General features: G+C 42.5%; 1 protein-coding gene, 1 long non-coding RNA gene and 1 pseudogene across 4 annotated transcripts in view; all 3 read left to right on the forward strand.

Moving 5' to 3' along the window:
- Nucleotides 1-20,950, forward strand: part of PARVA (parvin alpha) — a 153,291-nt gene that overhangs the window by 25,868 nt on the left and 106,473 nt on the right. The window lies entirely within an intron of this gene.
- On the forward strand, nucleotides 2,251-2,367 carry LOC134377515 (small nucleolar RNA U3; annotated as a pseudogene).
- LOC134374735 (uncharacterized) lies at nucleotides 3,987-5,632 on the forward strand. Its single transcript, XR_010023337.1, has 2 exons — nucleotides 3,987-4,087; nucleotides 5,347-5,632. It is a non-coding gene; the product is annotated as an uncharacterized LOC134374735 (long non-coding RNA).

Raw genomic sequence — 20,950 nt, forward strand, 5'->3', positions numbered from 1 at the left:
ACTGCTACTTACATTAACAAAACTAGTAAGCCTGTTTCTTAATGTTCAAAATAAGACATTACATGTGTTTATTTCATGTGATTTTCTGCACTAAGCAATGTCTTAGAAAATATGGTAAAGAGTTAAAATTTAGCTACTCAGAACATCACGTTATTCCCACTAACCATCTCTAATGGCTAAGGTTAGTTTGGTTTCAAAATTTCAGCTGACCTGGCCCTGCTGACTTCAGGTTCCTGTCAGCGGGCTGGTTTTGAATTTGGTGGCATGGACTCTTGTTACAGCTTGCATGTTGCACGTTGGCAGTGTAAACATGTCCATCCAAAATAGCTTTCAGGGAGGACTGTGCTTTTTCTCCCTCTCACCAAATGTGCTATCTTCTTTGACAGAAGTGAGACCAATGTACACTTTACCAGTTGTGCAAGAAGCAGTATGTGGAAACCTGAGTTAACTAGTACCATATTTCCAACTTATTCCAGGGATGTTTTAGCATTTCTTGTAAACTTGCACACCAGGCCGCTGCCCAGCTGGCTCACCATTTAATGTGACTCTTTTTCTTTCTTTTTTTTTTTTTTTTTTATCATTGGAAAGTGCTTGGATAGGAGGCTTGCCAGGACCTCAGTAGTATGGCCCATGCATAGACTGTTTATTCATTTGTTCAGCAAACACTGGATACTATTCCAGCTTGCATTGCCTTCGGGTCTTTGGATTGCAGATTATAGCAGGATATTCTAGGGTGCCAGGGCTTAGGGGTGAAGGGCCTATGATTTGGGGAGATCAGCCCATTTGTGGCAGAGATGCTGGTACAGCAGGGCTCAGTTCCCTGGGGATGGCAAGGAGAGTGTCAGGGCCCCAGGAAAGGGGTCTAGTCCTAAAGAGATTCAAGACAATGCTCAGTCTGGGTGGACCCAGGAGGAGGGAAGAGAGAAAGCCCTTGGTGCTGGGGCCCAATCTGTCTCCACAGAGGCAGACCTTGAAGTTTCCTGCAGTAGGAGCTACTTTTGTGTCCTTAGTCTTCTCCAGTCAGGCCATCCCTTCATGGGTATGGGTGTGGCAGCTGGCCAGGGCCTTGTGCCAATGATTCGGTGAAGACTGGAGAGGCTGCTGAGAGTGGAAAGAAAGTGCTGAATTTGGTCCCATTTGGGGCAGTGCGGGTGGCCATGCTCACTTCCACTTATGGAGCTTGAGTCATTGGGACCCTGGCTGGGACACTTTGGACATGTGACAGAGCCCGGAGCACTTCTGATCCTGGCATCTGACCCTCATCATCCTCATCTTTTCTGGAACTTAATGACCCATTGTCTGAAGTCACTGAAGAAAACTGTGGAAGGCTGGGGAGAAGACCCTGTAACGTAATTGACCTGGCTCTCCCACGGTCCATATGGGAACAGTAATGGAAATCACTCACACATGTCCAGTTTTACAGTTTGCAAAGGAAGGAATTTGGGCTGTGTCAACTATCAGCTGGGTATCTAGGGTACAGCTCAAACCCTCTCAGCCTCACTTTCCTCATTTATAAAACAGGGATGATAAAAAGTCACTGCCTTGCCCATCTAACACGTTTTTCATTTGAGAGAGTGGACTTTTTCCTTCTGTGCAAGAAGGAAGGAGCAGGAGGCAGAATGGGACAAAAACGGGGGTGGGGGAGCTGGGACAGGTCTGGAGGAAAGGCCACGAATAATATTTTTGATTTAAGTAGCAGGTAAGATGGTAAGAAGTATATTCTCTTCTTCACGTTGCCTAAAATCATGCTCTATACCTTGTAGTGGATGTTGGAATTACTTCATCGAATTAAAATCATATTGTAATTATGTTTTCCCTGATTACAAAAATAACACATGCTTATAAGAAAAAATCTGGAAAAAAATATTAAGTACAAAGACGAACATTAAAATAAATCATAGTCATTTTACTGTTAATATTTGAATATATTTTCTTTTCTTATTGTTCATATATCTAATATTTTATCTAATATTAGATAAATCTAATATTAGATTAAAATATTTTAATATTTTAATATTAGAATCAGACTCATACTATATATTCAGTTATAGGGCCCAAGTTTTTCAGTGTTATTGATTCATATGCAGTCGTCCCTCAATATCTGTGGGGGATGGTTCCAGGACCCCCACGGTGCTCAAGTCCTGGATAGAAGATGGCATAGTGTTTGCATATAACCTACTCCCATTCTCCTATATAGTTTAAATCATCTCTACATTGCCTGTAGTGCCTAATACAATGTAAATGCTATACAAGACTATACTTTCAGGGATCATTTCTATAGTTTGTAAATGCTATATAATAGTTGTCATACTGTATTGCTTAGGGAATAATGACAAGGGAAAAAAGTCTGTACATGTTCAGAATAAATGCAGTCTTTTTTTTCCAAATATTTTTGATCCACAGTTGGTTGAATCCATAAATGTGGAGCCCTTGGATATAGAGGGCCAATTGTATATGTTTTTAGCTTTGATTTTACAAAATTGGAATCATACTGTGTATCAGTCAGGGTTCCGTGGAGAAACAGAACCAATAAGGAATATATATATATATATATATATATATATATATATATATATATATATATATATATAAATGAGGAGATTTAAGGAGTTGGCTCAGGTTATTGTGGAGGTTGGCAAATCCAGAATCCATAGGGAGAATGCTGGAAACTCAGGCAGGAGTTACTGCTGCAATCTTGAGGCAGAATTTCGTCTTCACAAGGAAATTTCAGTTTTTGCCCTTAAGGCCTGCAACTGATTTATTGGATGAGGCCCACCCACGTTAATGGAGGGTAATCTTTATGTAAAGTGAACTGATTGAAGATGTTAACCACATCTACAAATACCTTCACAGCAACATCTAGATCAGTGTTTGATTAAATTACTGTAGCCTAGCCATATTGATACATAAAACTAACCATCATTTACTATACACTTTAATTTCGTATTTTGATTTTTTTTACTTCATGTCATGAACATTTTCCATAGCACCAGTCTATGAGATCTTGATATTTAATGACAATATTGTCTTTTTACCAAATGATTTTACCATGATTTATTTAGAAATTTCCATGTTGTTAGATATTTAAGTTGTGTCTGGTTTTTACTATAGATATAACATTGTTAAAAACATCTTTGTTCTTATGTGTTTATTAGTCCTTAGAACATATTCATTAGCATGAAATTACTGGGTCAAAAAGTATGGCGATTTTAAGCTTTTGATATACATTGTTAAGTTTTCTCAAAGCGTGATCCTTGTACCGATATCAATATCATGAGAAATGCAGATTCTTGGGCCTCACCATAGATTTACTGAATCAAAGTCTGCATTTTAACAAGATCCCCGTATGACTCATATGCACATTAAAGTTTGAAATGCACTGCCCAAGAAAATTTTTAGTCCTAGCAGAAGGATATGGAGATACCTGTTTCACCTCACTGTCATCAAAACTGAGCATTATTTTGTCTTTCTTCTTTCCTGATTTGTTAGTCAAAAATGAAATCCTATTGCTATTTTTAGTTTGTTTTATTTTTATATTATAATACATTTATTGAATAGCCTGATTGCCATAGGAGTTCAAACACAAAAAAGCTTCAGTTTTGTTTTGTTTTTTTTTCCAGGCACCACCTTAAAACATTTCTGTGACATCTGAAGCAGATTGCACAACCTTCTAGTCTCTTCCAGCTATAAGGACAGTCTTGTTTAGCTAATTATGACTCACTTATAGGTATGAAGGTCTGGCCCCATCTGAAATCAAAACCATAGTTTCCCATCCAGTTCCGTGCTCCTGCCCTCCTCCTGACTCAGTCTGCCTCACAACCTGCAGCAGGGCTGCAGGGCATGGGTGGGAGGCTGGTGTGGTCTTTGACCCTTTCTCTACTTTTTCCTCATCCTGTACCTTAGTCTGTTCTGGCTGCTATAACAAAAATACTGTAGGCTGGGTGGCTTATAAACAACAGAGATTTATTTCTTACAGTTCTAGAGGTTGGGACGTCCAAGATCAAGATGCTGACAGATTTGGTGTCTGGTGAGGGACCACTTATTCATAGATGGCACCTTCTAGCTGTCTCTTCACATGATGGAAAGGGTGAGGGGTCTCTCCTGGGTCTCTTTTATAAGGGTGCATTGTTTTAGTCCATTTTTGTGTTGCTGTAACAGAATACTTGAGACAGGGTAATTTATGAAGAAAAGAGGTTTATTTGGCGTATGGTTCTGGGACAGCTGCATCTGGCCTGGGCTGCTTCTACAGCAGGGCAGGTGGTGGGTGCAAGGAGATCACATGGCCGAGAGTAAGCAAGAAAGCGGGGAGGTTCCCGGATCCTTTAAACAACCAGCTCCAGGGCATTAATCTATTCATGAGAGATCTGCCCTCATGATCCAAACAGCTTCCAATACTGCCACATTGGGGATCAGATTTCAACATGAGCTTTGGGGGGACAAACAATTCCAAACTATATTAGGCACTACTCCCATTCATGAGGGCTCTTCCCTCATGACCTAATCACCTCCTGAAGGCCCCACCTCCTAATACCACCACACTGGGGATTGGGTTTCAGCATATGGATTTTGGAAGAACGCAAATGTCAGACCATCCTGTTTCTCTGATTTACAGCCTGGGACAGGAAGGAATATGATGAGAAAGGACAAAAGTCTTCCAGTATTGATGCCATTGTTACAGTCCTCTCTTGGCTGTTGCTGGCTTGCTGGCTCAGTGCTGATGCCCCATGTTCAATGTGGTTAGCTTGGTTGGGATTTCAATCTCTGGAATCCCTGATGCAGAGGCCTCAGTCACACATTAAAACAATGGCCCTCCAGAGCTGCTGTTGCTGTCACCCATAGAAAAACAGGATGGCATCTTTTTAAGTTCCCCACAAAAGTCAACAAAGTGGACTGAAAATCCTGTTATATAAATGTGTATTTATGATTATTACAATATGGAAAGATCAATTCCTTGGGAGGCTGTAACCATCCTTTTTCTTTTTTAAGGCTTATTTCTGGAGCCTCAATTCTACCTTGATGTCTTCAGGAAAAATAGGGTATAAATATAGTTTTCTACTGCAAGCATCATTGGTAAAATTAATGCTAGGGAAAGGGCATACAAATATAAATTGTTATTCTTTGGAGTTGAAGCATAGAGGAGATAAATCATAAAGGGATATTTTTTAATGTTTCATTGAAAACATGCTCGGTAAATCAAAAATTCTTTCTGGCCAGCTTTTCAAGATGTTTTCTGCAATCAGGAAACTGTAAATATTCACTTTGGGGGTATGGGAGAAGGGGGGTTGCTTAGGCTTCAGTTACATGTCAAAATTCCCAATTTTTTCTCCCCTTGGTCTCTTCTTTCAGCCTCCCAGGTGTTCCCAGCTGCTCAAATGATCACCACCACAGAGGAAAGCTGTTTGGTGCACTCAAAGCCTGGAAGTGTTAGGGTGTCCCTGCGTCACCCTCAGGATTTCCCTTGCTCAGCCCTCTTAAAGGGCCTTACCATGAGGGCAATGCTTAACCCAAGAAAATAGAACCCGGACAGGGCTTTGTGGTGCAGAGAGGTGTTTTGTGGTCAGAGGCCTCTTGCCTGGTAAGGAACATGTTTTCCTGCTGTCAATCCATTGCTAAAATAAATCATCTTAAAATACAGGCTTCTCTCCTGCTCAGGAACCTACCATGACTCCCCATCATTCTAAAGATAAAGTATAAATTCCTCAGTCCAGTTTTTAAGGCCTCCAGAGTCTGGCTCTAACTTGACTGTTTTTCTCTGCCTCTTCCTGTGTACTTTCTGCTGATTGTCCTTCACATGTGCCCTGCACCTAGCTAGTCTAGGGTCTACACCTTTGCTTGGGGTGTTTCCCTGTTGTCCACATGCCCCTTCCCCAGCCCTAATTATTAAACCCCGTGACTGTGACCACCGTTGTACTCTCACATGGCTGGCCCTGTGGCCCTTCCTGTCACAATAGTGAACCCTGGATCATACGCTGGTGATTCTGATTGTTTCATGTTCTAGATTGGTTTTCCCAGCTTGATTGTGCATTCCTGGTTTGCAGTGACCACGTCCTCTCCTTTTCTCGTAGCCCTCCTGCCTGAGCACGCAGACTGTACTTAGTTATCCCACTGATTGATGGGACGTGGCAGCCTGCTCAGGGGCCTCGCTGCCTCACTGCATTCCGCTGAGCAGGGGACTGCTCAAGAGCGGGACCTGGTGTTTCCATCGCTGCGTCTCAAGCCAGACTCTGATGAAGAGGTCAGGGTCATTTCACTGAGAGGCTGGAGTACACCCTGTGTTGGAATCCCAGCTGACTAGCTCTACAAACTTGGCCATATCGCTTAGTTTCCTCATTTACACAACTCAGATTTGTTCATTTAACAAATATTTATTGAGTGTCTCCTATGTGCTAAGTCCTATTTTAAGATTTTGGGATATAGCAGTGAATAATATAAACCAGGTCTATAGTCTCATGGATACAATAGGCAACATAAAACAAACAATTAGAATTTTAGATAGTGGTGGCTTGGTGGGAAGGAGGGGTGATCACTTCAGAATAGATGGCTAAGGCCTCCCTGAGGCTGGGATATTTGAGCTGAGATCTGAATAATGAGGTGGGACCAGCCATGTGAAGATCTTAGGGATGAATTTTCCAGAAAGAGGGTCAGTAGGTACAGCCACAGGAGTTCAAGTAACCTAAAGGTGGCCCACATGGCCGAAGCATGGAGGTCCAGGGGGAGGCTGGTGGGAGATGGGGCCCAGGCTAGATCCCACAGGGCCTTGCACAGCCATCAGAAAGCTATGACTTTTCCCCAAGGACATATGGAAAGCCATTAGAGGAGTTTAGCAGAAAAGTGACATGATCTGGTGGTGAGCATTAAATATGATTGCATAAGATAATGTATGTAAAGTGCCTAGAGGTGAGCCTGATACACAGTAGGTGCTTGATAAGAGATAGTTATTATTTTCACATTTTGGAGACAGAATGATGATCTCCTATAGTTTGACCTTAAAAGATGAGGTTTGTGGTAGGCTGGATAAAGCACCCCAAAAATGTCCATGTTCTAATTCCTGGAACCTATAAATACATTACTTTACATGGCAAGGGGGAATTAAAGTTGGAAATAGCATTAAGTTTGCTAATCAGATGACCTTAAAATAGGCAGATCATCCTGGATTATCCAGGTGAGCCCAGTGTAATCACAAGGGTCCTTAAAAGTAGAAGAGGGGACAGAAGAGTCAGAAGGAGATGTGCTTACAGAAGAATGGTCAGAGAGAAGCCACGTTACTGGCTCTGAGAATGGGATAAGGAGCCACAAACCAAGAAGTGCGGGTGGCCACTAAAAGCTGGAAAAGGCAAGGAAGTGGATTCTCCCCATAGCCTCCAGAAGGAAATGCAGCCCTGCTGACACCTTGATTTTTAGTCCAGCGAGACCCATTTCAACTTCTGACCTCCATTATTGTGAAATAATAAATTCGTATTATTTTAAGCCACTAAGTGTGTAGTAATTTGTTACAGTAGCCACAGGTAACGACTATAAGGTTTTTGCACCAAAGATTCTAAACTCCAGTTTAGTACACTCAAATATGACCTATGACCCATGACTTTTCAAGTCTCCCTTTAGTTCACTGTCTATTGGTACCCACTATATACTGGCTATGTAAGATAGCATCTTTGCTTTTGGGGGATTAACTGTCTAGGGGACTTGCTAGTGTTTTCTGTAACCTCTTTGCGTACAAAATTCCAAATGTGCCTCTCAGTGGTAAGAGATTAGGCTCTCAGCCAAGTATCTTCTGGGCCTGGTGGTGCAGGCACAGGGGCTGCAGGGCAGGGTTAGGGTGCCCCTTGCACTGGCCCAGGCTCTGCCTGAAACTCTTCTATCTGCTCTTTCCTAGTGTTCAGGGCCCAGCCGACAGGCCTCCTCCAAGAAGCAGTCCTCTTTCCCCCAGCGCACAGAAAGCATTCCCTCCAAGACCTGCCTTTCCCCTGTGGGGGCTCTGGGCCAGCTGCTCCGTCTCTTGAGCTGCGGTTATTTTCCCTTTCCTAACCGTCCGGTCCTGTCTGTGGAGGCAAGCCCATGCCAGGCACACACTTAGGGGCTCAGCCATGCCTGTGGTTTGATTGGTTGGGGCTGGATCCGAAGGTTCTTGCACAAGGGCTTTTACTTTATCCTTTTAGGGAAGTTCGTTTTCTCTGGTTGCTTCTCCTCCTCCTTATGGAGACATCGCTAGAAAAATCTCAGCAGCAGGGGCCTGGGCTCAGTGCCTGCGCCAGTCTATCCTTCATGTTGCAGCTGCCAGAATGTTCACTCCAAAACCCAGCTCTGACCTTGTCCCTCTTCCTCCTCCTTCCACCTATGCTGTGGCTTCAAAGATCAAAAATAATTAGTACAGAACCTTCTTTTACAATGAAATATCACATCGAACCTCAATGTGTAATACTGAAAGTCAGGAGGTAATAAAGTCATCATGAAGCATGTGGACTCTGGTATCAGACAGACCTGGGTTCAAATCCAGGCCCTGCCACTTACTTATATAACCTCAGGTAGGTTGTCTAACCTCTCTGTACCTCACTTTCCTAGTCTGTGAAATGGGTATATGATACTGATACAATACTAATAGTTCATGGGGCCGTTGTGGAGATCAAATCTGATTAGGTATGTAAAGTACATAGCAGATTATCTGGCCTGGTATAGGTACTCAATAAATGTTGGCTAATGTTACTAGAGCATAAATTAATTTTCTAAGTTCTAATTTACAACATGTAATTATAATAAAGTTTATCAGTGACAATAATTTGGCTGTTTGGATGAACAAATAATTTTTTTTAAATAAATTTTATTTTTTAGAACAGTTTTAGGTTTATAGAAAAATTGTGGGAATAGTACAGAAAGTTCCCATATACCCTGCACCCAGTTTCCCCTATTATTAGCATTGTACATTGGTATGGTATATTTTTTGCAATTAATGAACCACCACTGACACATCATCATTAACTAAAGTCTATATTTTATTCAGATTTCCTCAGTTTTTACCTAATAGTGTCCTTTTTCTGTCCTGGGGTTCCTCGCATCTACCATATTACATTAAGTTATCACATCTCCTTAGGCTCCTCTTAGCTGTGATAGGTTCTCAGACTTTCCATGTTTTTGATGGCCTTGAAATCTTTCAGGGATACTGGTCAGGTATTTTGTAAAATGCCCCTCTATTGGAATTTGTATAATGTTCTTCTCATGGTTGGACTGGAGTTGAACACAGAAATTTCACGTCAGCAGATCATGGCTGGCTACTACATTTTTCACTTAGCCTCAGAGTCTATGAAATTAGAATCAAATGTCTATGGGAAGCCTGAAGCATGGTTTGAAGTCACCCATGGAGAAGATCAAGTCCACGCTGCTTGATGTGGCCTATGAGGCCCTTCTTGGTCCAGCCCCTGTCTATGTCACCAGTCCCATCTCCTCCCTGCTGAAAGCACCCGACCTTCTCGACATTTCCATAATAGGTCTGGGCTTTGGGGAGTACTGACTTCTCCCTGGAGTGCCTTCCTTCCTTTTTCTCCCTGCCTAATTTCTAATCTGTAAGAGAAGACCATAAGATCCAGTCTCACTTTTACCTCCTCCCTGATGCCTCTCCCATTTCCCTGAGGAGGCCGGCACTGTCCCGGGGTTCCCTTAGTACAAGTCTTTGTGTGTCCTTCTCAGATCTCATGTCTGCCTCTTCCCGTATGCTGGAAGCTTCTTGAGAGCAGGGACTGAGTCATCATCCTTTCTAATCCTCATGCTCACAGTAGGTGCTCAAGAGATGCTTAATGAATGACTCTGACGTTAGATAAGGCACTGTTTCTGTACAAGCCTTAACAAAGAGCGTGTTGCCATTGTCCTAAGAAAATAGGTACCCTGTGGGTGATGGACGCCAGGGATTAACCCTTGGGTGGATCTTTTAAGGCCATCTTTTCCCTGCCTCAAAGTGTGTGAGAATGTGGTGTGAATATGGAGAGGGGCCACCAGGGGGCTCCAGGAAGCAGTTCTCCAGCCCAGCCCTAGAGGAGGAAGGCTCACTGGTGCCTTCAGAAGCAAGCCTTGGTCAGGCAGAACCCTCAGAGAAAGTGTGTCAAAAGAGAGGTCTGTTTTGCTACTGATATGCCAGGCTCTGGAGCAAGGACAGGATGTACCAGCCTGTTCTGCAAACATGTGTAGGCCCCTAACTGTCCTTTACCCCAGAGGAGTCTGCCTGCAGAGAAAGGGATAAAAGATCCTGATAGCCAAGATATAACGTTTTCAGGAGCAAATGATCTTGTTATACGAGCAGGCAGACCTTTACTTCAATCAGATTTCCTAATTTCCCTTTCCACTTCAGTGTTAATAGTTCTTCCTGGGTCAGAAACTCTTAATGAATATTCCTCAAGCCAAGATTATCACTGAGAAGTTGGAGCCAAAATCTCGGGGCTTTTTTTGCATTCTATGAGGAAGGAGAAAAAAAATAGCTGACTTAATTAGAAATAATGGAGTTTGAATAAGAATTTGCTCTCTGGGGTCAATGACATCTATTTTTCTGTTTTTGTTGTTGATATTATTAACAGTAATAATAACAGTAGCTTTCATGTATTGGGTGCCAGCTCTGTGCCAGGCGTTGAGATGGAGGCATCTGTCTGTTCCAGGCATTTTCCTTTGGGCTTACAAGGAGAATTAGATGTGGGTAATCTCTGCCCATTCTGCTACAAAGATATTTCATAGATGAGGAAACTGAGGCTCGGGAGCATTATTTGATTTGTCAAGGCTAGAAATCAGATTCTGTATGGCTTAAAGACTTGAACTCTTTCCAGTCACCCAAACATACCCCAAAAGGATATAAAATAGTTGTCAATCATAAAACATGACTGTGCCCAAGGGAAGGGATTATCACACAAGACAGAAATGAAATGTATAGGCATTATAATGATAATGATAAAAAGGATGATAATATCTTTCCATTCTGGGGCCATGAGCTTCCTAGCATTCAAGATAAAGAGAGGGGTATCTGCTAGAATTTAATACTCTTTGTATTCAAAATATTTTTGTAGTTTATTTTAAAAGCAAAGTTAAGATGGAAACTCGAAACTCACACATTTTTAGAGGGAGGCAGACTCTTCCTTCTAAGGGTTTGGACCCAGCTGCATGTGACCTGCACCTCTCTGTTTTAACCCTCAAGTGTGATTGTGGTCAGGTAAAGTGCCCACCAGGCAGGTTCCAGGAAGCCGGCACTGGCGGCTCTCTGTCCTGATGGCTGTCTTGCCACTATTTCTCAGGATGAGAATTCTAAACGGTAGAGCCCAGAACCAAACTTGGAGAACACTTGCGCCTCCAGCTGAAAGACATTAATCGCCCATGGACAGCTTTCTTAAACAGGAGAAAGTCTGCAACCAGAAAGCAAAGCAATTTCTGCACAAATCCTTGACTGAAGGAAGATATGCAAAAACCTCTTGGACTTTTGTCCCATGCGATAGCCTAAGTCCCTTTTGAAACCACTGAGGTTCTCAGAACCAGGTGTGTGCCTTGCCCTTGGCCTGGCCCCTGGGATCCGAGGGCCACATGTAGCCATGCCTGGCTCATCCTCAAGTTCACTTAGCTGAGCTCTGGGACTGGTCCTGTGCCAGGATGGAGCTATTAATTATTTTTCTTTGTCAAACCTTTGTCAGCAACTTCATCCCAAAAGAAGTGGTTTATTTTCCCTTCAGCAGTGTTTGTGACTCTAGTAAATAAGAGATAATTGCACTCCAGTTTTTAAGTTAAAACAAAAAAAAAAAACTAGAGATGCCAGTTAGGAGTTATTTACATTTTATAACAGCCCACTTCCCTAGTCAAAAATTCAACAGACTTAGCTGCTGTGTTTCATGGGACTCTGAGGAGTTTGAGTGGTTTAAATATGAAATTTTTCTTTTTAGAGGCCCAAAACTCCTCTTTTGCTTCTAGTTAGTATTAAATAATGCTTCAAATTCTTTCATCTTTTAGCATCACTGGAGGAATTTAAGGCTCTAAAACTGCAATTAATGTGAACATTAAGGAATTGTAAGATTAAATGAGATAATGTATCAGAAAGCATTTGGAGATATCTCTGTTGCCTCATGGTCTTATATGTGTATCATGCTCTGATTTGGCAGGGGAGAGAAAGACATTCTTGTCTTGTGGCTGCTGAGTATTTCATTTTTCTTTTTGTCCCCTAGTTTGTGCTTGGAAAGTGAAAATATATTCAAACGAGTCCTTACAAACATTTAATCTTGTTTTCGTAAGAAGTGACAGGAATTGTGAAAAGTAATTTAAAAAATGGAATTAGATTTCTTTTGTTGTATGAAGCCATCTGCAGGTGTAGGCAAAGAGTTCTGTGGTTTGTGGCCCTGGATTGATTTGAACTAACATCTAATTAGTGGGTCTGGTGGAAGATGGCAAAGCTTTGTAACACAAAGGCTTTTGGAAGGAGAAGACATCTTCCCTCCGAAAGGAGGAACTCATACCACAGACTGAAGGGCAGTGTTCTTTGCAGAGTGTAGGCTAGATGCACAGTGTCATTGTGACAGCTGGCAGGAGCCAGCCTGGGCACTGGCAGCTGTCTTAACCCCTTACTTTCCACTCCCATCCCATCTCCTTGATGAAGAGAACACCTTGATGAAGTAATGTTGAGGGTAGACAGGGCGGCATCAAGACCTTCAGGGCTTAGAGAGTTTACTTCTGACAAGTCAGCTGCTGGCTGTACTTACACCGAGACTGGAAATCTGTGAATACCCCCAGGAGACATTGTAGGGCTCATGGGAGCAAGGATGGAATGATAAACTTGAAACTAGGATTCCAGCATGGCACAGTGGGAAGAGAATTATGTTTTGTGCACCATATGCTGAGTTTTCTCATAGGCCTTTCATTCTTGTACATTGCAGGAGAAAGCTGTATTTCGACAACCCTGCATTTAAGACATACCAACCATTCTGATTATGGAGTGGCATAGCCTTGCCCTCCGAACCCCCACCCTCAGACGCGGTTTGATAACCAGGCAGCACTCCCTGATGTCATCAATACCTTGATTTATTTGGAGGGACCTGAAGAGCTTTAACCGATGAGAAACAACAGCCAGTGTTTACTCTCAAGGGGAATCAGCCTTTACATCATCTGAACCTAAGACATTTTCTGGACTATAATATATATTATCGCAGATCTTAATTCAAAGCATAGATGTTAGAATAATTTCATTTTGAAATATAGTGGTAGTAAAATTCAGCATTAACATGAGCAGTCAATAACTCAAATTTTATTTGCTCTGATATCAAAGGGATATCTTTCTGCTCCCACCAGTCAGGAAAAAAAAAGAGAAATTTAGTATTTTGCTGATAATAGTACTTTTTCAGCCTGGTTTTATTTTTTTCTTAAAGACAAAGCCTTGTAATTGATTTGTTTGGTCTCTGAAACCCACAAGTGTCTTGCCCAGATCTCTGGATCTTTGTGAAAAGGCAGAGTGCCTTCTCTGCTTAGCTGTTGGCACTAATCTACGCCTGCCTTATTAGGGGCAGAAAGTTTGAAAACTTAGAACTGTTTATAGTCTCCATTTGTTTCCTCTTTCAACATCGTAATGCCATGGTGAACTGGCTGTTTTGGCAGAGAGGTCGAAAGTGGAATGATTGAGGGGGAATTTTCCCCCTTGGTGAAGTTGATTGACTAGCCTGTATGACTAGTTTTACAAAAATTTTCATCTGCAGAATAATTTTGGCCATTATGAGCATAAATGGCTTTGTCACCCTTTAGCAGGCAGATGGAGCATGTGTTTCACATTATTAATTCAAGGCAGCACTAGGGCTGGTCAAAGCAACTTTCAAGAGAGCAGGGTCTACACGTTTCCATCTTGTTTCCAGTTCCACTGCAAGAGGCAGTGTTCAGACTGCCCAGGGCTGTAGAACAGCCCCTTCTGATGGAGATGCTGTGTGACATGAATCTTGCCAAAAACTAATGGATCATTTACAGGAAATAAGAAGTTAAAGAGGAGGATGAGTCAGTAGACTTCAAAGCAAACCCATTTCCACAGAACTTAAATAATGAATACCAAAAACTGAAGATTTCACAGATAACTCAGACAGCTCTCTGTGCAGCTGGAACCTTCACTGAACTCCAGCACTCTCTGCCCCAAGGAAGGGTCCCTGCCACTTCAGGAAGAAAGAGGAGATGAGGGAGGAAGGAAAGAAGGGGAGAGAGAAAAGGGAGGGAATGGAAAAGAAAGAAAGAAGGCAATCTTAGGGAGAGGAGAGATGGAAGGGAGGAAAGAAGAAAAAAGGAAAGTAGGAAGGAAGAGAGCAGGAGAAGGAAGGGCAGAGAGCTGGGAGGTCAGAGGATGCAGGCAGATCAGAAGGTGGGTAGTTAAGTCTAATTGTGCACAAATTCATCTTGCATGGCCAGTATTCTGGTACATCTGTCATGTGGGTCTCTGTTTAGTGGATTACTAAAGTCAAAATAAAATTGTGTATCTTTTAAATGCCACTGAGTCATTTATGAGCTCATAGACAAGAGGTTTAAGGAGTTTTATTTTGGAACTGCTTATAATGGAGAACTGTGTTTGAGAAAGCCGAGGGCTGGTTCAGATTATAAGCACAATGCCCAGATCTGCCACTTTAAAGAAACTCAGATATCAACGAAATAGACTGATTAGGGAGATTTATGCATATTACAAAAACATTTTGATAGAGCAATTCCATTTTTACGAGTTTATTCTTAAGAAATAATTGGACAAGAGTGTAAATCCTTTGATAATTGCGTTGTTCACACTTGTGAGAAACTTGAAATAAACTGTATGTCTAATGAGACTGGTTAGATAAACTATGGTATATCATAATAAAATCCTATAATATTAAAAGTGCAGTGCAGTTTTATATTGAGTGAAATGATTTTCACAGTATATTAACTGAAACGTTTTTCAGAGTGTTTATATATATATTTATATGCATATATGTGTAAAAATGTATCTTTACGGGCCGGCCCCGTGGCGCACTCGGGAGAGTGCGGCGCTTGGGAGCACAGCGTCGCTCCCGCCGCGGGTTCGGATCCTATATAGGGATGGCCGGTGCACTCACTGGCTGAGCGCAGTGTGGGCGACACCACGCCAAGGGTTGCGATCCCCTTACTGGTCACAAAAAGACAAAAAAAAAAAAAAAATGTATCTTTACATGTACATTGAACAAAATCTGGAAGTGTATACCTAAAGTGTTAACGGTGATTAAATCTGAAAGGTAGGATTTGAAGTGACTTTTTTCTGTCTACATCTTCTAATTTATTTTCTACCATGAATATGTATCACTTGCTTAATATAAAAAATAATCTTTAGGAGAGAAGGATTTTTCACTCTGAGAGAAGATTTATTTAAGCTTTTTTTCCACAGAAAAGGGCCCAAGTTAAGTTTGTGTTTACAGAGCCTCTCCCAATGTTGGGAGGAGAAAAAACTTTCCCAAATGTCAAAATCCTGTTTCTAGATCTTTTCTGTGCCCAGGGCCTCCTGTTACGAAGCCTTTCCTCTTGCTGATGGCCTGACCTGAGTGTTCTAGCTGGGTAGCTCCCAGGACAAGGCACCTCTGGCAAGCAGAACTTCTACAAGGCACCCTTTCTTCTGGATTACAGACCCACCACTACCAGGTTCTGATGGGAAGTGACCATAGGCCACCTGAGGCCAGCTTGAGTATGCTAAAAGACTTGGAGTGGGGTGGGAAGGAGAAATCATTTATTTGAAAGAAAAACAGGGCCGGCCCGTGGCTCACTCAGTTGAGTGCGGTGCTGATAACACCAAGGCCCCGGGTTCGGATCCCATATACGGATGGCCGGTTCGCTCACTGGCTGAGCGTGGTGCTGACAACACCAAGTCAAGGGTTAAGATCCCCTTACCGGTCATCTTTTAAAAAAAAAAAAAAGAAAGAAAGAAAAACAAAAACAAAAAAAGCCCAAACTGAAAGTCATTGGAAGGTTCCTGCTGACACCCTCTTTGAGCCCTCAGGAGAATCGAACTGAATTCCTACCCCATTCTCAGAAGTTTTCCAAGGAAATCAGCATGGGCCAAGGGGCCCAATGGGAGTCCTAGGAGCAGTGGGTAATTAGCACTCAGGCCTGGTCTCTGGCTGCGTGGCATGGGTTTGGTTTCCTCAGTTTGGGCTGGGCCCTGCCCACAGGCCTCTGCAGGTCCCCTCTGGGTCTTGCTGTTCCTCTGGTTGGGGGTCGTGGTGACCTCTGCATCCAGCTTCCTGCTTTTGGCCTTGTTCTCTTTGTTAGGTCCAGCTGGTCTCATCCCTGGGGCAGGATGGGTGTGGGAGGAGGATGAAGACAGTTGGGATTCTTTAGCTGGTGGGTTGTTGGCCTGGAGCAGAGCCAAGCTTCTCAGCCATCCCTACCACAACCTCCCCCATCCCAGTTCATGGCTGGGACAAAAGAGCCAGTTCTGACTTGACCTTGAAGCAGCATGGTGATTGCTTGCTTCTCTGCCAGGCAGCAGCACCTCCCTGGAGCCGAGTCTCATATTTATCCCACCCCCCACTGGCTTTGTGACCCAAGCTGATCACAACACCTCTCTGAGCCTCCATTTCCTCATCTGTAAAATTTCAGCTTTACTGAGAGTGGTGGTGGGGGCTGAAGACTAAATGTCATAACAGGGGAATGCTTTGAACAGCCCTTCCACCCTGTAACCATAATAAGCAGAATTGCTGTGATAACTAACAGGTATTGAGCAATACTTTGTTCCAGGCACTCATATAAACACTTCACCTGTAGTAGTTTACCTAATCCTCACAATGGCTTATGAGGTAGGTACTAACCAATCTTATTTACAGATGAGGAAATTGAACCATGGAGGGATTGAATAATTTGCCCGGGTTATTAAGTGCATGAATTTGTGAAGTAACTAGGCTGAGACCAAGGAGTTTTTTTTTGTTTTGTTTTTGTTTTTCTGACCGGTAAGGGGATCGCAACCCCCGGCATGGTGGTGCCTGCACCACACTCAGCCAGCGAGCGCACTGGACATCCCTATATAGGATCCGAACCTGCGGCTTCTGCGCTACCAGCGTCACACTCTCCCGAATGAGCCACAGGGCTGACCGTTGTTTTTTTTTTTTTTTAAATGTGGTAAAATACACATAACTTAAAATTTACCATCTTAGCCATTTTTAAGTGTTCAGTGCAGTAGTGGTGAGTGTGTTCACACGGTTGTGCAGCCAACCTCCAGAATTCTTTTTATCTTGCAGAACTGAAACTTCATTCCCATTAGAGACAACTTTCCATTCCTCCCTCCTCCAGCCCCCCAGCAATCAATATTCTGCATCCTGTCTCTATGAATCTGACTATTCTAGGTACCCCATATAGTGGAATCAAACAGTATTTGTCTTTTTCTAACTGACTTATTTCACTTAACATAATGTCCTCAAGGTATATCCATGTTGTAGTATGTGTCAGAATTTCCTTTCTTTTCAAGGCTGAATAATATTCCATTGTATGTCTGTACCACATTTTGCTTATTTATTCATCAGTTTATGAACACTTGGGTTGCTTCCACCTTTTGGCTATTGTGAATAATGCTGTTATGAACATGGGTTTACAAATGCCTTTCTGAGTGCCTGCTTTCAACTATTTGAGTATATACCCAGAAGTGGAATTGCTGGATCATATAAGCAATTCTATTTTTGACTTTCTGAGGAAATGCTATACTGTTTTCCATAGTGGCTATGACATTTTACATTCCCACAACAGGGCATAAGGGTTCCAGTTTCTCTACATTCTCACCATTACTTATGTTTTCTTTTTTTGATAGTAACCACCTGAATGGGTATGAGGTGGTACCTCATTGTGGTTTTGATCTGCATTTCCTTGAATATCTTTTCATGTGTGTATCTTCTTTGGAAAAATGTCTATTCAAGTCCTTTGCCCTGTTTTAAATCAGATTATTTTGTTGTTGTTGTTGAGTTGTAGGAGTTCTTTAATATTCCAAATATTAAACTCTTATCAGATATATAATTTGTAAATAATTTCTTCCATTCTGTGGGCTGCCTTTTCACTCTGTTGATTGGGTCCTTTGATGCACAGAAGTTTTTAATTTTGATGTCAATTTATCTGTTTTTACTAGTGTTGCCTAGCTTTTGGTTTCATATCCAACTGAGGAGTTATTTTGAGGTGATTTATAGTTGGGGTAAGATAAGAGAAGAAATATATTCTACCCATTTTGTTTGGAGAATAAGACACGAAGACAGAAGCTACCACTCTACATGGTGCTGAGCAGTTTGGAAAACTTAATAAAAAAAAGATGAAGTATAACTAAGGCAAGGCAATTTGGGATTGGATCCCAGCCCAAAAAACAAAAGAGAAAGCCTGAGAATACTGTATTACCAGACACTCTTTGAAGCAGACAAAGAAAGGTCCTAAAAGGCTGAGAGCCAGAAAGTCCAGATAATAAAAAATGAGGAGAAGATGGGGAAATGATGAGCCCTTGATGACCTAAGGGAGGAGAAAGGGTGGTGCACATCAGGGGAGGAATTATTGGGTTGAAATTTGGGTGGAGAAGTTGACACATTCTCCTGGCTGAGGAAAAGGGAGGTCCTATTGACTGGATAAAATGGATTTTTGCAACCGTATAGGAGAAAAACCATGACGGGAGGAAGCTGAGGCTGCTAATTAAGAGAGAGAGAGGGCTTTTCAGAGACCCGAGGAAATGACTGCAGAGCTAAATTCTTAGTCCTTTTCAGCCTTCCCTGTAAGGGGTTCCCGTAACAATGAATCCTGCACAGCCAGAGTAGGCGAGGGAGCAGGAGGACAGGGAGCGCAAAAGAGCACGGGAAGGAACATCTGAAGCCCGTGCACGTCCTTTGGTTTCTGTTATTTACTTAAAAAACAGAGAGCACAGCACCTTGGCAGGAAAAACCCTGGCCACAGCTGCTGTTGCAAACCCCTGAAAGGCAGGAGAAGTCTGAGTATCTGAGGCAAGCAAGCTTCAAGCAGCAGCAGCGTTACCTGAAGACAATTCAGCGAGCCAGGAGGCAGTTTGGGTAGAAAGAACACTGTTCTGGGAGTCGAGAGGCCCGGTGCAGCCTAGCTCTGCAGGGAATTACCCTGCTCCAGGGGTTCCTCAGGTCCTCATCCAGGAACAAAGGCTGCAACTGGTTAGGGATACCAGTTTCAGAGAGTCCAAGAGTCTCATTCTAATTCTCTCAAGAAATTGGGGTTTATTTTAAGGATGAACATTGACAAGAACTCTGAAAAAGAATATTCAGGGCTCAGGTTGAATAGCTACCACAAGAGATTGGGCCTTAAGGGGGAAGGGTCTAGAAGCTGCTTAACCTGGCAGGGAGCAGGAGAGGCCTCAGCGGGGTAGAAGCTTCTGGATTCTCAATCTGGAGTGCTGCCAGGAAAGTGACTATCTGTTCTCTTGCTACTGGATGGCTTCCTCATCTCTCACTCCAGATCATTTCTCTCCATCTTGGCTTCTGGTTGTCCATCATTTCTGCTCTCTTAGAACATCGCTTGCATATCAAGTCCTCTCCATCGGTCTCAGGACGTTTCAGCAATAACTTTCACTGCAAACCATCTTATTCTCTTATACTTTACCCTTGTACTCCTGTGAGAGTCAATCTGATTGGCCCAGCTCATCTTTTAGTACTAGATCCTCGGGTCCAGTGAACTAAGGCTGGGGCTGTGGGATTGTGTGGCACAAGACAAGGCCACCAAGGTTCTCATGTCAAGCAGGGCTGGAATACAGACCCCGTCAGAAATACAATCAACATTTCTGATAGAATTTTGTAGGGTCTCTTTGGTTCTAATGATCGGTCATTGGACAGAATTGGTGACTGAAGGATCTAAAGAATAAGGGCAAAGGATTTTGTTTTTTTAATTTTCAAAATCCTATCAGCTTAACTTGCTGTACATAGACCATGCATTTCTTTGGAGTGAGGGACAGGGCTGTTACCATGAGTTCAGCTTTTATCCACAGACCTCACCAGTTTTTCTGATCAGACCAGGAAAACTGGCTGTCTTTCCCCAGGTCATGTGTATACATGGTTACTGTGGAATGGGAGAGGCCAGGATTTAGCTTACCAAGGGCAGAGTTCCCTTCCCAACTCCCCAGTGGGGCTAGCGAGATGAGGAGGGGTCTACCTGGATCCCTGGACCCCTGGGCTAATTCTGAGTCAGCTGATGGATTGGGGGAAGAGGAGGAGTCTCCTCCAGGAGCTTGCTCCTTCTTAACTACTTAATTTATTAAAATTTTACATATATATATGTGTATGTGTATATATATCTCTCTTTTTTTTTTTTTTTTTTTTGCAACTGGCCAGCATGGGGACCCAAACCAACCAAGACAATTGGCCAGCCCTTGGCTACTTGAAAGTCACCAATATCATTGCTTTTAGAGCTAAAAAGGGACCCATTAGTGGTGATGTTGCCCAGCCTTTCATTTTATGGATGTGGAATCTGAGGTTGAACGAGGGGCAGTGACTTACCCAAGGCCACACCTGTCTTAGGTCTCTTATGACTGTAATGTAGCTCTTCCTGCATTGATGTCAAACTGAATTCTTATGTTATTGCTGAAGGTACTATGGTAATATCTAGGTAAATGCTTGCAGAAACACTTTTCTGAACCATGCATACTGCTGTTCAGAATGTTTCCCATCGTTTTGGAGAAAAGTATTTTAAGCAAATGTTCAGTCAATTGTATTAATTATATATACTATTCAGTAGATGTCTCAAATACATATGTAGCTTGTTTGAAAAATGCATCCCTTGAAGTCTGAGTCTCCACTAATAAAGAAAAGCAAGGAGAGCAGGCATTCATGGATCTGCGCAGGAATGAGAACTTTATTCCTAGGAAAGAAAGTGAGTTCTGGGAGACTCACCTTCTAATGTGGACCCATCCAAAATTTCTAATAATCATTTATTATACACATCAGCCATTCCTTTTGGAGACATAGATTCCAGCAGAGAAAGTAGATTTGTGGTTTTCTTGAAA

The sequence above is a fragment of the Cynocephalus volans genome, chromosome 4 (genome assembly GCF_027409185.1).
Source record: "Cynocephalus volans isolate mCynVol1 chromosome 4, mCynVol1.pri, whole genome shotgun sequence".
NCBI classification, from domain to species: Eukaryota; Metazoa; Chordata; class Mammalia; order Dermoptera; family Cynocephalidae; genus Cynocephalus; species Cynocephalus volans.